This window comes from Micromesistius poutassou, assembly GCF_964030765.1.
Source record: "Micromesistius poutassou genome assembly, chromosome: 5".
Classification (NCBI taxonomy): Eukaryota; Metazoa; Chordata; class Actinopteri; order Gadiformes; family Gadidae; genus Micromesistius; species Micromesistius poutassou.
The window spans coordinates 13,904,617-13,918,938 of record NC_140275.1 but is presented as its reverse complement, the minus strand read 5'-3'; the positions used below and the strand labels follow the sequence as shown (position 1 = coordinate 13,918,938).

General features: G+C 42.4%; 1 protein-coding gene across 3 annotated transcripts in view; it reads right to left on the bottom strand.

Moving 5' to 3' along the window:
* Positions 1–14,322, bottom strand: part of slc20a2 (solute carrier family 20 member 2) — a 36,512-nt gene that overhangs the window by 21,556 nt on the left and 634 nt on the right. The window contains exon 1 of one of the 3 annotated variants that reach the window (XM_084468459.1): positions 295–353. The exons of the other annotated variants lie outside the window; for them this stretch is intronic. The gene's annotated coding sequence lies outside the window, so the exon portion shown is untranslated. Of the gene's footprint in view, positions 1–294; positions 354–14,322 lie in introns of those variants that run through there. 3 annotated transcript variants of the gene reach the window in all.

The following is a 14,322-nucleotide window of genomic DNA, read 5'->3' as shown; positions in this document are numbered from 1 at the left end:
CAACAAACCAGGCCAGCCTATACATGCGCGCCACAAGATAACGAATCGCAAGTGTTGATGACCTGACGCGTTCGCATACCGACAGGTACACACGGACACAGGCGAACATCTAACACGCCTCTATACTTCCAAGGACATCGAAGTGCACACACACACACACACACACACACACACACACACACACACATCTGCAAATGGGTTGCTCAGTGAAAGAACAACAAGATGGACATGCATGCAGACATACAATCAGCCGTCCGCCGCGATCGAGATTCTTTTGAGGTGAACCACACTCACCTTTATGCCATGCATGCCTCGCCACATCATTAGAGAGTGTGAAGGTGGCGGAGCCTCAACGCCAGAGACAGACTGACAGGGCTGAAGGGAAAGGAAAAAGGGAACAGGGCAGAGGAATGCGAGATTCAGGAGGAGGAGGAGGATGGAAGCGGGTATAAAATGGGGATGACCATGTGACTGACAGGAAAGGAGACGCCAAAGGGGATGAGAAGGAGAGAGAGCAAGAGGCTGGTGGTAGAGCGAGACGGTGAGGGAGAACGGAGCGACGCTCTGCCACGGCAAAGAGGAATCAGCAGGTTGTGGCGGTGTTGCAGACAAGAGGGAGAGAGAGGCAAGGGAGAGAGGGGAAAAAGAGAGAGAGAGGCAGAGAGAGAGGCAGAGAGAGGTAGAAAGAGGCAATAAGAGAGAGAGAGATGCAGAGAGAGAGAGACAAGGAGAGGCAGTGAGAGAGAGAGAGAGAGAGAGAGAGAGGCGGCGTGAGAGAGAGGTGGAGAGAGCATGAGCACAGCTAGTCTAGACTGGCTCTTAGAAGAAAACCATCCGCATCTGCATCACAGCGACCTTCAGCCAATGAAAAGCATCGGAGGAGCCAGCAGGCGACTTAATTGGCTGCCTGGAGAGCAGAGAGGACGGACGAATGGAGGGCTAGCCAACGGTTGTCGAGGAGGCAGAGGAAGAAGGATAAGAGGTGTATCGTGTGCATTGTGTACATTCCACATACTAAGAGGAAAGTATGCATGCAAATGACATTCAAAGCTGTTTTTTTTGCCATTGCTCCAGTCAAAGCTATACATTGTTACGAACAGGGACATTTACTTGAACATTAGCATGGCTAGTACGTGTACAGCAGCACAATATGTGCATAGCAATTTAACTGCCAATGTCAATGTGATTTGGGCATTTCTTATATATTGATGGCACTATTTGGATGTGCTTATTATGATTATCCTATTTTCTAATCATTTGTCCATCCGAGCGAAATTCTGTTTGTCTCTCACCACTGTTCACTTTCCTCAAAACAAATCAAATGCATGAATAAATAATGTACCACAAACTGAAGAGAGATTAATACAAAAATTGTGAAAGGCAGTATTGTAAAAGGCAGTATTTTTGACGAAAAGATTTGTAAGGGCAAGGATAAAGCTATTACAAAAGACACTACAAAGCACACCTCTTTTTCTCACTATTCTTCAATAGTTGCCATTTTGAGTTGAGCCTCAATGGAAAAGAGCTGAAGTAATAATCAGGTTGATTGTAAATGTTCCATTACTGTCAGCTATAACAACTGGCCTTACACTTGAAAAGTCCTGCAAATTAAACATTTTGTAAGTGCCACGTCTCTCAAAACCAGTTTCTTTCAACTTTGACACCCGCTTTTTGAACCAGCCACAGGGTGGAATAACGAAGCACTCCTCAGCCATTGCATAATCCAATGTGATTTAGCGTTGCCACACAGAATTTAGTATCCATTTGTTAAGTGTGAGCAAAAGTATTGTAACAGCTCATCCAATCACATATTCAAAATGTCCACACATCCTTTAGTGGCTTTCAGCCAACTTGGTTTCTATACAGTGTTCTCTCGCTGCCGAGCAGGAGGAAGCCCAAATGAATGCCTTCATTTTATTAGGTGGCAGTTTCAATAGAACAGCAAGACTACAACCTGACCAATTGAAAATCAACCAGCCCTGCAGCGGATACTCACACTGTTGCGTGCTACCCTCGTCTTTGCCTTTCCTGCCGCTCTGTTTCCATAACAAGGATAGGGTCTGGACCGTTAATAACACAGATGCCAAGTCAGATATCTGAGTGGCGACAAAAGTCATGCCTAGGTGGTGTCTGTCTTACTGAACAAATCCGGGCCGTCATTGTGAGGCGTGTGACACAGAGAAGAGGGAACATTGTCGCCTCGTCAAAGTAATCTGATCATCACACGCTGTTTCACTCTTGCGTCCCTGGCAACTTTCAAAAACCCCCACACACACACACACACACACACACACACACACACCGATGATTACTCACGTCCACCATGGAACTCAAGCCGTTCCTGTTGCAGTGCAGGCCATGAGCTCCTCTCCTCCTCTGGCACATGGTGTTTGCTGGAAGGGTACTCAAAGAGTGTGTGTGATAAAACTGTAGCGTACAGTACAGTACAGAAGCCCTGATCTTGTGACCATCCAGTCACTGATAAAAAAAAGAAAAAAAAAGAAAGAAAGCACGTTCTTTCTGCGTCAGCTGCACCTGCTGCCTCTAGACCCTGCCCTGCAGCAGGGAGGCGCTGTCTCCTATAACCCCGACACACACACACACACACACACACCACCGGTCTGTCACCACATGAGGAACAAGGGGGAGGTCCCCGGAGAACCACAACAGCACACACTCCAGCAAAGAGCGCCCCTAGCTCTCTCCAAGGCGTCTTTGAAGACCTCCGACCTACGACCTCTATGCAGCTAGCCTAGCACCACACACACACGCACACACTCACACACAAACATACATACATACATACATACATACATACATAAATACATACATACATACACACACACATGCACACACACACACCTTCATACATACAGTACATATCCACATACACATACAAATATACATACACACACACACACACACACACAAACACACACCAAAGTTCTGCATTGCACCACAAGGTTAGCTTTAGATCTCAGCCTCTAAAACAACATCAGAAGAAAAAACTGCAACTCTTATACTTAAAAATTAAAGCACCCTATTGGGCCAATCAATACCCCTTGTGGTGTACAGTGAATCGTGCTTGAAGTCAAACAATTGAATGAAGCAATTCAAATGATGCCGGATGAAGCCAAACAGTTGGCCAAGGCAACTACATTGTGCACCACCAATGAGCCCCTTGGGCACTATTCAGCTCAATATATAAAAAAAAATTAAGTGGTCTCCAAGTGTTGGCAAACTTGACTATGGATTAATATTTACTGCTTTACTGATCACTCAAAAGGTCCTTTGACGTAATGTGAGGCTATCGGGAGCTTTTATTGATAGGTTGCTCTATAGAAGTTGGCTCCCAACCAAAACGCAATGGGCTTCCGACCGGCACTGGGAGTTTTAAAATAGAAACATACTCCAAAGAGTTGTCCCCCGTGGAGCACCATCATTCTTCGACCGACACCCGAAAGATTATGATCCAGATTTAATGGTGAACTATGAGAGGCCGACGTTTGCTATGATACCAATGATAGGATTCATATGCTGTAAGTGCCCTTCGTTCTCTTTATTGCCATTGTAAAGCGCTGAACCCCAATTGCAGTTCCCACATAGCACACAGCATCGTGGAAGCAGGAAACATTATTTCGAATGGCATTCCTGCCTCTTTTATTCCACGTTATGTCCACAACACACATTTTCTATATGATTTCTTGTATTGATAAAAAGGTAAAATATGTAACCTCGACAACACACTTTTAAAGTGGGTACTGCAATCAAAATTCAAATCCACAATTATTCAGTTTCTCTATTCACCAAAATTATGCTCTTAAGATTTTCTTGTATTGATAAAAAGGTAGAATATGTAACCTTGACACTGCACATTTAAAATGGGTACTGCAATCCAAATTCACATCCGCAAGTGTTCAGTTTCCATTCCTATTACCGGCTCAGGTCATAGAGCTTTTTTTCGAAAGAGGAGGAGGCTTTTTAAGTCATGGAGAATCTTATACTATCTCAGTGAGTTGATGCAATTTGTTTGCTTGCCTCTATGGGTGCAGCTCACTATGTTTGCATGCCAAATAGTTTCATATCTGGCAACTTGGGCTACTCAGTCAGTCATCATTGACCAAAACAGAACAGTTTTAAACCGACAAATGTGATCGAGGTTTAGTTACTCAGTAAGTTTTCAGGAATGCATTCTTGCAAACTGATCTGCACAATGCTGCTTTTATTATCCCCGTCATTAGAAAGCAGTCTGCGTTATGACAACAAACAATCTAGCGTCCCCTGTTGGGTTTTTGGTATCAGGCTAGCCTCATGATCTTCCACTACTCTGTTAAAGGTCAACCCAGCTCTGATTTCAGGAGGGGGCCAAGAAAAGCTTCACTCTACCATGAATCCCCTAAATAGCGTCTCTTCCCAAATGTTTTATCTGGGCTGAGTGATGTTTGTATTGTAACGAACACAACAACATGGGACAAACATACAGATTTGTTAGGAACGATAACCAGAAATAGCAGAAACAAAAAAGGTCACATGTTGGCAAGTTGTGATCCACAGTTGTAACAGTTTAGGCATGTGGTGAAATGGGATTATGAAAGAAATCCACAGGTTTATTACACATGTAAGGGATTATCTATAGAAATGAACCTGAGAACATGTTAAACAGTAGTAATTATCTTAAGCAAATGGCATGATATCAAGTATGCCCTGGAAACCTCATCCGATAGACAAAATTATTTTCTATCTAAAGACCTACACTACAGAACACAAACCACAAAATCCAATATAACAGTCACCAAAAAAACCAACATATTTTAAATAGTGGTGGTTTAAACTATAAGTCACACCACAGAAAAGACCAAACACCCAAAGGGTATCCAGATTGAATCTAAACTAAGCTTCCAACAAGTTCAAAGAAAAGAATAACATAGTCGGTGGCATAGTGGTGGCATGACGCTGCTTCATAATACTGTCCGCATGAGTAAGCACAGTCTGTTTTGGTCCTTACAATCAGTGTGACCAATTTGTCCCTCCTTTGTATCTCATCTTCTTGAATGCAGTGATTTGTTTTTCCAATGCTTCAACTTGCTCACATTTGTGTTTTAACCAGCAGTCTTAGCGGGGCCCTGCCTCCATCCCTCACTGTTGTTGAAGGCAGTAATCTGTTTGGTTTGGCAGGACCGACTCTATTATGCATTACTGGGGCATGGACTGTGCTTGTATTAGTGATTGTTAGATCCAGCCTAATAAAAGCCTCATTTGTAAGATGAGGACAGTAGCCGAATACAATACAGTGTTCTTTTTATAATTTGTCATTAGACGGACATACCTTTTGTCACGTACACATGATGTATCCCTTTATCATGTTACAATAAGATAAACGTGCAACAACAATGATTAATTGTGACACATGGGCCATGCCTTGAGAAAAATATAGCTCATGACATGTAAATAAAAGTCAGTAAACGGGAGGGAGAACGAGAGCGAGAATGTGTTCCCCTAATCTGGATCGAGTGGCCTGTGCCCTCCTGCTCTTAATCCCAGCCCCCGGCACATGACCCAGCTAACAGCATTATGCAGCGCCTTTGATTAGGCCTGCTGCTGTGTGCACAAGTAACGCGGGATTCTCTGAGGACCACCGCCACTTTGCAGGAATGCCTACACACACCCACACACCCACACACACACACTTAGGGCCAGAGAGATTAGGCCGGCGAATCAGTGGATTACCGCCAAATGGTTATTCGAGGTAAAGGAAATTACAAGAAAAACGAAAATAAGATTAATACTCAAAAACATGTCCAGCTCTAGTTGCCGTAGAATTAAAGCTGTCGGAAGAATGCCGTTTGGAGCAGTCTCAATAAGGAAGGGAATTTCACATGACAACTAGAGCAGCAGCAGCAGCAGCAGCAGCAGCAGCAGCAGGCGAGTGGACAATGTGACTGGTTGGCTGCTAATCGCATCAGGGGCACGTGCAGAGGGGACACTGCTCTACATTTTTATGAATTATCCGGAAGAGGAAAGCAAAACCTAAGAGTTTAACCGTAAGAGCAACGTTAACCTTTTTAATCATCACCTTAACTACCCGGAACTTAAATAGTGTTGACCACTCATTGTGGTCAATTGACCATAGTCCCTGATTAATGACGCCACAAAGATGCATTTTAGTGAGACATTTTTAATATGTATGTGGAAAGTACCATATGAGACTATTAATAGCTTTGGCTATAATTTAATACAAAACATTCTCTTCAAGGTCAAAAATGATCTTCAAAATAAAATGAAATTCCTCAGAATATACTAATTAAAGTAAACATTGTCTCAAAAGACATTCATAAAGATAGCGGGGCATCAGAGCGATGTGGGCTGCTGTACTTTTGTTTGTGTTCTAGGTCTGTCGCAGCAGGTTGACCTGTGAGGGAGACTGTCTGTGACAGGTGGTCCTGGAGTGTTCCGGACTCTATGGTGGGGGGGAGGGGGGGGGGGGGAGAAATGCTTGGGTCATCTTTAATCCTGTGGGGCCTAATTAATTCCAACAGATTTTCCCCCTAACCTTCAGATCAAATGAAAGCAGAATTCTGCAACCGTATGGGGTACAATTAAAACTTGATTTTTTTCCTTATCCTGTCACACACAAATGAATGGTTCAGAGATGATTGTTAATGGATTTGACAAGCCTTGCTGACAACACGACTGGACTGGCTTAATGCTTGTGCAAATAGGTAAATATAATAATAGTTATTATAACAATAATAATTATAACAGTATTTTATGACTTATTACATTATAACAGGACAGCCGTTGACATACTTAAAGCTCCTTCTACCAAACGGTGACCAACCCGCCAATAATGACTGGGCCGATAGAGGGAAGGATCCTGGCTGAGGTCAGCTCTGACTGTGTAGTGTGGGGGGGGGTCTCAAGACACCTGATAATGCCACCCCCCCGTGGAGTCAGGAGGGCGACAATCTTTCAAATCCGTTTGGTGTTATGGGGCACGGCTCACGTTGTGTGGGGAGGTGGAACGATACTGAAATCTGTGATTACGGTGGCAACAGCTACAGAAAGATACAAACAGCCAGATCCTCAATACCCGCATTGTTTACAAATCACACATTATTTTTGACCTTTGTAATATAAATGGCCAAAAGCTGCTGCTTAACTAAGGGAGCAACAAGTCCTTTTGTATAAACCTGCAATAACGCAGGCTTGACATGGCGCTTGAAATGTTAGCTTCATGTGGGAATGAGTGCGACGTGCATTGGGGAGGGAGTCAATAAATCCATATTCCGTTGTTAGTTTCTTCTATTTCTGTTTTTACTGTGGCTTTAGAATTATAGACCTGCCGTCTCTGGAATACCACATCCCTACAGAAGTGCTGCTACAGTGAATGTATGACGGAACAGAGTATCATGTATCCCAGGTGAAAGGAACTTATAATGAAACACCCATCTACAGAAGTGGACGTGTTCCCGCGGGATTTGACGAGTTTTCAGAGAAAACGTGAAGAATCTGCACTGGGAATCTGCATAACCAAATGTTCCCAGTGTTCTAGTGTAGACCACCGACCGATCGACAAGGCAAGACTGTTCAAGACCAGTCGTGTGATGTGCACTGATGAAGTCGGGCCCGACTTTAAAGTCGCCTTCTGGGTAGAAGGCTGTACACATCTGATTGAATATCTTAAATTCTTGTTATTCTAAACTTAAAAATAGATCTCATATAAAGTACCACATTCTAAGTACAGCCACTGCATCATGACCAACTAAAATGTGGTTACAAATTAAAAATGACAAATTACACCCTCCCCAGGGTGTTAATAATGGACAGATTTGTGAGATCAGCGCAAGTATTGTGGAAACTAAGCCTGTTCTTCTATAAAGTTCGAGGGTCATATCAACATGTATCAACATGTTGATGTTGACTAAACCACATGTACTGCCCATCGTGGCAGTTTGCTTTCAGGGGGGTTGGCGAGCAAACACACACGTGTAGCCAGAATGGACACGGGTTGGGGGGGGGGGGGTGGTGGAATGTGTGAAATTCTATGAAGATGTCATCACCTGGTCAGCAAATGGCACCATGGGTTTTTTTAAAGAGGCAACCCATAATAACCTCCGTTGGTTCACACCGCAGACATGCGCTTAGAGAAACACCTTTGCTCTCATTTTGGAAACCGGTTCCCTTGTCTGGCTCAGCAGCATTTTCTTATTTACCTTATGTTGCAAGTGTTTTTTGGACATGGTCATATCCGTCTTTTACGATGTTAAATACAAAAGGTCACTTTTCAATGCATTTGCTCGCTTTTCTAAAGGAATGAAACAAAATATGAGACAAATAATGACCTACTAAAGAAATCTGAATCAACACATTAATATGAACAAGATTCACTGATTAAATTAGGAAAGTCTGTACTTTGTGATTGTTCATACTAGCCAAATTGTCTCACAACCGGAGACTGTAAGATAGAATTTTACCATCATCGGTCTGCTCTATGAAGGAACCAATCCAGTTGCCAAAAGCATGTGTTCACAAAAACAACTATGTTCTTCCTTGCAAACCCTGGACAACACTGTGTTTAAAAAACAAAATATGAAAAATGACTAAACAAAACTGTAAACACTCTGTAATTTTGTATTGAAACAAACTGGTTGAAATTGCTCCAGCTGCCTCCACAGCACTATTATGGCTTGAACACACCATTGTTTGGCTTGAACACACCACACCACAGGTTGAAAGCAAACATAAGCCAGGTTTCGCAAATTCATACATCCTTAACTTGTGCTTTTGGCGTGTTGAGCCACCTGTACACTTGTCAGTGTGTGGGCCTCTCCCTGGTCTTACAGTCCTGCTAGTCCTCACCCTCTATATGCTCACCACCCCTAACCCCTCAGCTTTCAAAGTGTCACATATCCAGAGCTGGCCCTCTGTTGCTGAACGCAGTGGAGGGGGAAATGATTGAGCTAGAAATAGCCACGCCACATAACCTTGTCCAGTAATACATCTGCCATTTTAAGTCACCATTACATAATACCTTGCCAAACACATGACAATAAATTTAATTGTGTTCATTTTGCCCAGCACAAACATGCCTATGGAGCCAGACAGATTGTTGTAGATCGGTTTATACAACTTAAGAGACACACCTTCCATTTTGACACACCTTGAAAGAGCTGTAGCTTTGTGTGTGCCAACACAAACACCTGTTTGAACATTTAAATTCACAAGCTTAAGGGAAACTACCGTAATTGTGGTTTCCCTCTCTGGCCGTGTGTGACTTTAACTGCCAAGCCGAATTATCTTGGTCACGAGCACACGGCATTCTACGCACAATATAAACAATACGACTTTGTAAAACCAGAAGGCTACCATTTAATAGTGAATAAGCATGTCAATTAAATGTCGGTTAAAATAAAAACATGTAATTTGCTTATGCAACTTTAAAACTTTGTTCTACTTCCGATGCCCTTCTCCAACCCACCACCATGCTATAAGCAATCAACAACATTTTCCTCTATGACACAAGGTCAAGGCAGTTACAATAACGGCTTAAGTTGAAATATTTTAAGTTTCCCACAAATTTAATTTGATGCTGAATCACACGGTTTCGCGTGGGCAACCTCACCCAAGTAACATGAGTAGAAATTCGCTTCACTTTTGGTGTGAATTGACCTTTAGCATCTAAAGGTAAGCCTAGCTGTCCTCTCAACCTCAGCCTTATAGAAGGGAAAACATCCAGTAAGCATCTCAAAAATCAATGTTGCTTCTTAAATTTAGTGGCAACACATCTTTAAAGAAACTAGCAACAAACCGACTCATAGAAGAAAAAAAGGGAAACGCTTTTATACTGCTCTAATGAGCAGTTGGTATAAAATAGACACGGGTTATGCTAATAAGCAAGCACAGCTCTAGCCATTTCTTTTAGGAATGACTTAAGGTATAATATTTGTTGAACTTAGTATTATAGTGTTATTGTTCAGTTTGGCAAGTAGTGATTTGATTTGTGATTTGTTTAAAGCAGCAGAAAGAGACTCATTTGCAGACTCATCTTAATGCAGACATACGTCCAAGGTACTAATCAATATTGTTATTAACAGCATTTCTATTAGTTAATGTTCATTGTCAACTTAGAAATAAATCCACCCCAATACTCAATATACCAGTGTAATTACTGCAGGTATTAAGGAAACCAGTTTGGATGTTCCCATGTCAAGTTCTCACAAGCTCAGAAAACCCAGCTTGTTTTCTCAGCTCCAGTCTTGTGAATGACTACACATGGTGGAGTGTCATTAAACATGCTTCAGTTCATTTCAGGCAATAACGTTGCTTGAGACGCTCTGGAACAAGAGGCAAACAAGTAAAACAAACATTTTTACAGTGTGCACTTGTAGTTCACGTGCCAAAACACAGAGACACGCATACAAAGGACTCTCAATATCTTGTCCATGGCCAATCATGTGACGTTGCCATGGCAAAGAGGATCCGAGACATAACAGTGTGATTGTGTTCCAAGGGCGAGGTGGGCCGATCAGAGAGAAGGGGACTGTTCTCGGACTGCGGCACTGCCAGGCCCAGTACCAACTGCCATCCATACCACAGAGACAAAGACACACCCACACTAGTAAACTCAACAGGGCCCCCATCATCCAGGAAAGCAGTGGGGTGTTCCAGTAAGGGTGTTTTCCATACAGTCTTATTTTCCCACTATCACAGTGGCAAGGGCATAGGGAAAGGGTTTTTTTGTTCTGTTTGAGAGACACTGATAAGTGATAAACTGATAATGTACATACATACATACATTACATTTTGGTACTTAATAGGTTACTACATTTTTTTCTGTCTTTGAAAAAGATTCATGTATGTATCCTATAGACAGTGTTGCAAGTTCACACTTCACATGAACAAGTTCAAAGTTCAGTTCATACAAAAGAAAATGAATAAATTCATGTTCATAGTTCATCAATTCAGTTTTGAACTAGTTCATGTTCAGTTCATTAACAGTTATTTTAGAACCCAATGAAAAACTGTGGGAGTGAGTATTTCTGTGCTTATCTTTTAAAATGAATCCTCTCCATTATCAGCTGTCCATCACTACCATCTCAAATTGTTGTGGATATTATTTGTACACCTTTTTCATTAATCACAACTAAGGCAGTAACTATATTTAATAAACATGTCATCTGGACCTAAGCATCCATTCAGAATGTCACAAAATCTGAACTAGTTCAAGTTCAAGTTCTTTAGTTAGAAATATGTTAAGTTCAGTTCAAAGTTCATAGAAAAATGAACTTTTTCAATTAACTAGTTCATGCACAACACTGTCTATGGACACACATACACATGGAGAAAATTCTAATAGAGAAGATCCTTCTTTGTGCAGTGTGGTCTCAGGTAAACTAACTGGTGGTCTGAAACAAGCGGTGACGCTAGAGGTTGGTCAGGCCCTCACTACTGTGGAGGAACTATAGCAGATCAATGACGTGTACTTAACACAGACACAGACACACACACACACACACACACACACACACACACACACACACACACTTAGGAAACACCTGTCTAGGCTTTCTCAGCATCTTGTTTAACATGAAAGCAAGACACAGATACATACAGTGGACCACCACATCTCTCTCTGAAACGCCAGTCTTTAAGGTGTTACACTGATTACGTCCCGGCACTGCAGAAACCGCAATTCAATGTGAATCATTTGGTTTGTTTATTTTGTTTTATTTTTTGGGGTATTACACAATGGACAGTAAGGTCAAAGACCGGACAAACCCTAGAGTTGAATCAGCCTCAGCCTCATACAATATTTTGCGACCATACAACAACACTGCGCAAAAAATCACATAAAAAAAAAACACAAGTCTTCAAAAATAAAGGTTTGGTTGAACTCCCCTTGACATGGAGGTCTCTCAAGAGTAGGAACAAAATCTTAAAAAACATGAACATAAAAACACAGAGGTACAAGAGAACAAAGAACCAGTTGACACGTTTACATGCACTCTATAGGCCTCCCGTGGTTGCTTATTTTGTTCCGAGACCAAGGCCCTGTCCACACGAATACGCGGCTTCACCGAATCCGATCTTTTTCTTAATCGTTTTCAAAAAAATCTCCGTAAACACGGCATCGTTTTCAGAAATATCTGCGTCCACACGCACCCAGTGAAAACGATATGTTCAGACCCAAACGGTGTGTGTGGAGGGAAATAACATCTTCTGTGAGAGCTGGACCAGAGTGAATAGTATTTGAACCAATGTATATATGCATAGAACTAGCAACACAAGTCATGAAGCACACACAAGACTTTGTCATGGTTCTTTTTGTTTATTTTTCACAAGACACCATTCACAACTTGCAGGAGCATGCAACACTGCATTGTTGTACATTAATCCAAATATAGTCAAACCTTTTGATTTTTTTTTCAGCGGCTCAATCGATACCCTCATGTTCGTTGTTTGAGCTTCGATATACGGACGGAGTTCTTCGGTCAGGGCGACGAGAGAAGCCCTGGACATGCGGAAATTCTCCCTCCACTCATTATCCACAACCATACCAGCAACAAAGTTGTCCCACCAGCTGCTAGTTCATCCAGGTCTTGTCCAAAACTTTCTCCTGGTGGCCCTTCTGGTTACTCTGCGAGGTGGATCCAAGAGCGTGTGGCGTATGTTGTTCTCCATGGCCTTTTGTTGCTCGTCGCAGTAATATAGAAGCTGAAGGTTTTGCTGTAACAGCCCTAATAGACTGAGTAGTTTCTGTAGTACGAGCACAAGCATGTAGTCCGCCATTGCTGTTGTTGTTGTTATTATGATGCGTCTCGTTGCGGCGTCTGAGGTTAAAGGTTAGAGAGGCGGGGCTATGACGTCATCGTTTCAGAAAAAACCCGTTTTGGCCGTCCAGACGGATGCGCTGGGGCGGCGTTTTCAAATTTTCCCACTCTGGGACCCGTTTTCAAAAAATACCGTTTTCACCCCCTGAAAACGCCGGATCCGTGTGGACGCGAGGCCAATCCGATAAAGTATTTATCCGGATTCGAAAAAAACGGCTTCGTGTGGACAGGGCCCAAGTCTGTGTCATGAGTGGTCCAGGGGGGGGGGGGGGTTAATAAAGTTGTATCTAAGGCCTGCCCTGACACACACACACCAGTGCCTTTTCTGTATTCGTTATTTCTAAAGCCTATAGCTTGGGCGAAGGTTTTGCAGTCTAAGTAACTGTTAAGAGAGTCCTCTCACGAGTCACATATTACAGCAGTTAAAACCTTAAGATTACGTGCCATAAAGTAGCTATTCTATGGTATTGTGTAATGTTAAATGTTTGGAAAATATAGGACTAGTCGTAAAAAGTAATAAAAAATAAAAAAATAAGTAAAATAGGAAGTATTAAATCTGCCAATCTTATCATAATTTAGTATACTTGTCATATCTGTCTTTATAATATACTAATCTTTATGACTAGATAGGGAGAGATAATGAAATTAACGTCTAGTATCGTCTGACCTCTGTACATGTTTACTCTTCAGTAGTAACAGCGTAGTAACATAATGAATGTACTAGCATTATTGTAAATAATGAAGGCGCTTACCTCCCATATTACTGCATCTTATTGCAAAAATAAAATTAACCATTAACCCAATACAGTCCACTGCTCCCTTGTCTGTTACTAAGGCCATTGAATGAGATTCACCCCAAAGAGTCAGGAGCTGTATTACACTTAAGTACAGTAGAAACCGACATTACAAGTGTTGTTCTTGATACATTTTAAATGCTGCCTGCAGTGAATGGCGACGAAAGAAAGTCATCCTTCATCATGCAACAAAGTCCACGCTACAATATTGACTGAATTGCCTGAATTTGCCAGACGTGAACGGGGTTACTTGTCCCCTGTATACTCGTTTGCAACACATGGTCTAGAGTGCATGTCGTGACATCTAGGCTATATGTATATAGCCTACATGTACTTGAGCCCTGTTCGCATGGACTCCACCGAGCAGTGGCACATCATCGTTTCACCACATTTGGTGTGGCACTCGTGTACAGTAACTGCTTCTGCGCACGCCCAGCTGCCTCGGTTATAGCCACCTCCTGCTAGTCAACACTGTCGCACAAGAAAATGTCTCTCGACCGAATGAGAACAAAACAAACAAAAAAGAAGACAACTGAGATTTCAGCCTTACACCATGCGTGACCAATTGTAAGGCATCTTCTTTTGGCCCTTTGTGGCCCTCGGTCCCCCCGGCGGGTCGATGAGAATGGTGGACGAGCTCTAAAGGACAAAGCTAGTTTTCCTACCAGAGTAACGCACGTGCAGCTCTTCTCTGCCAC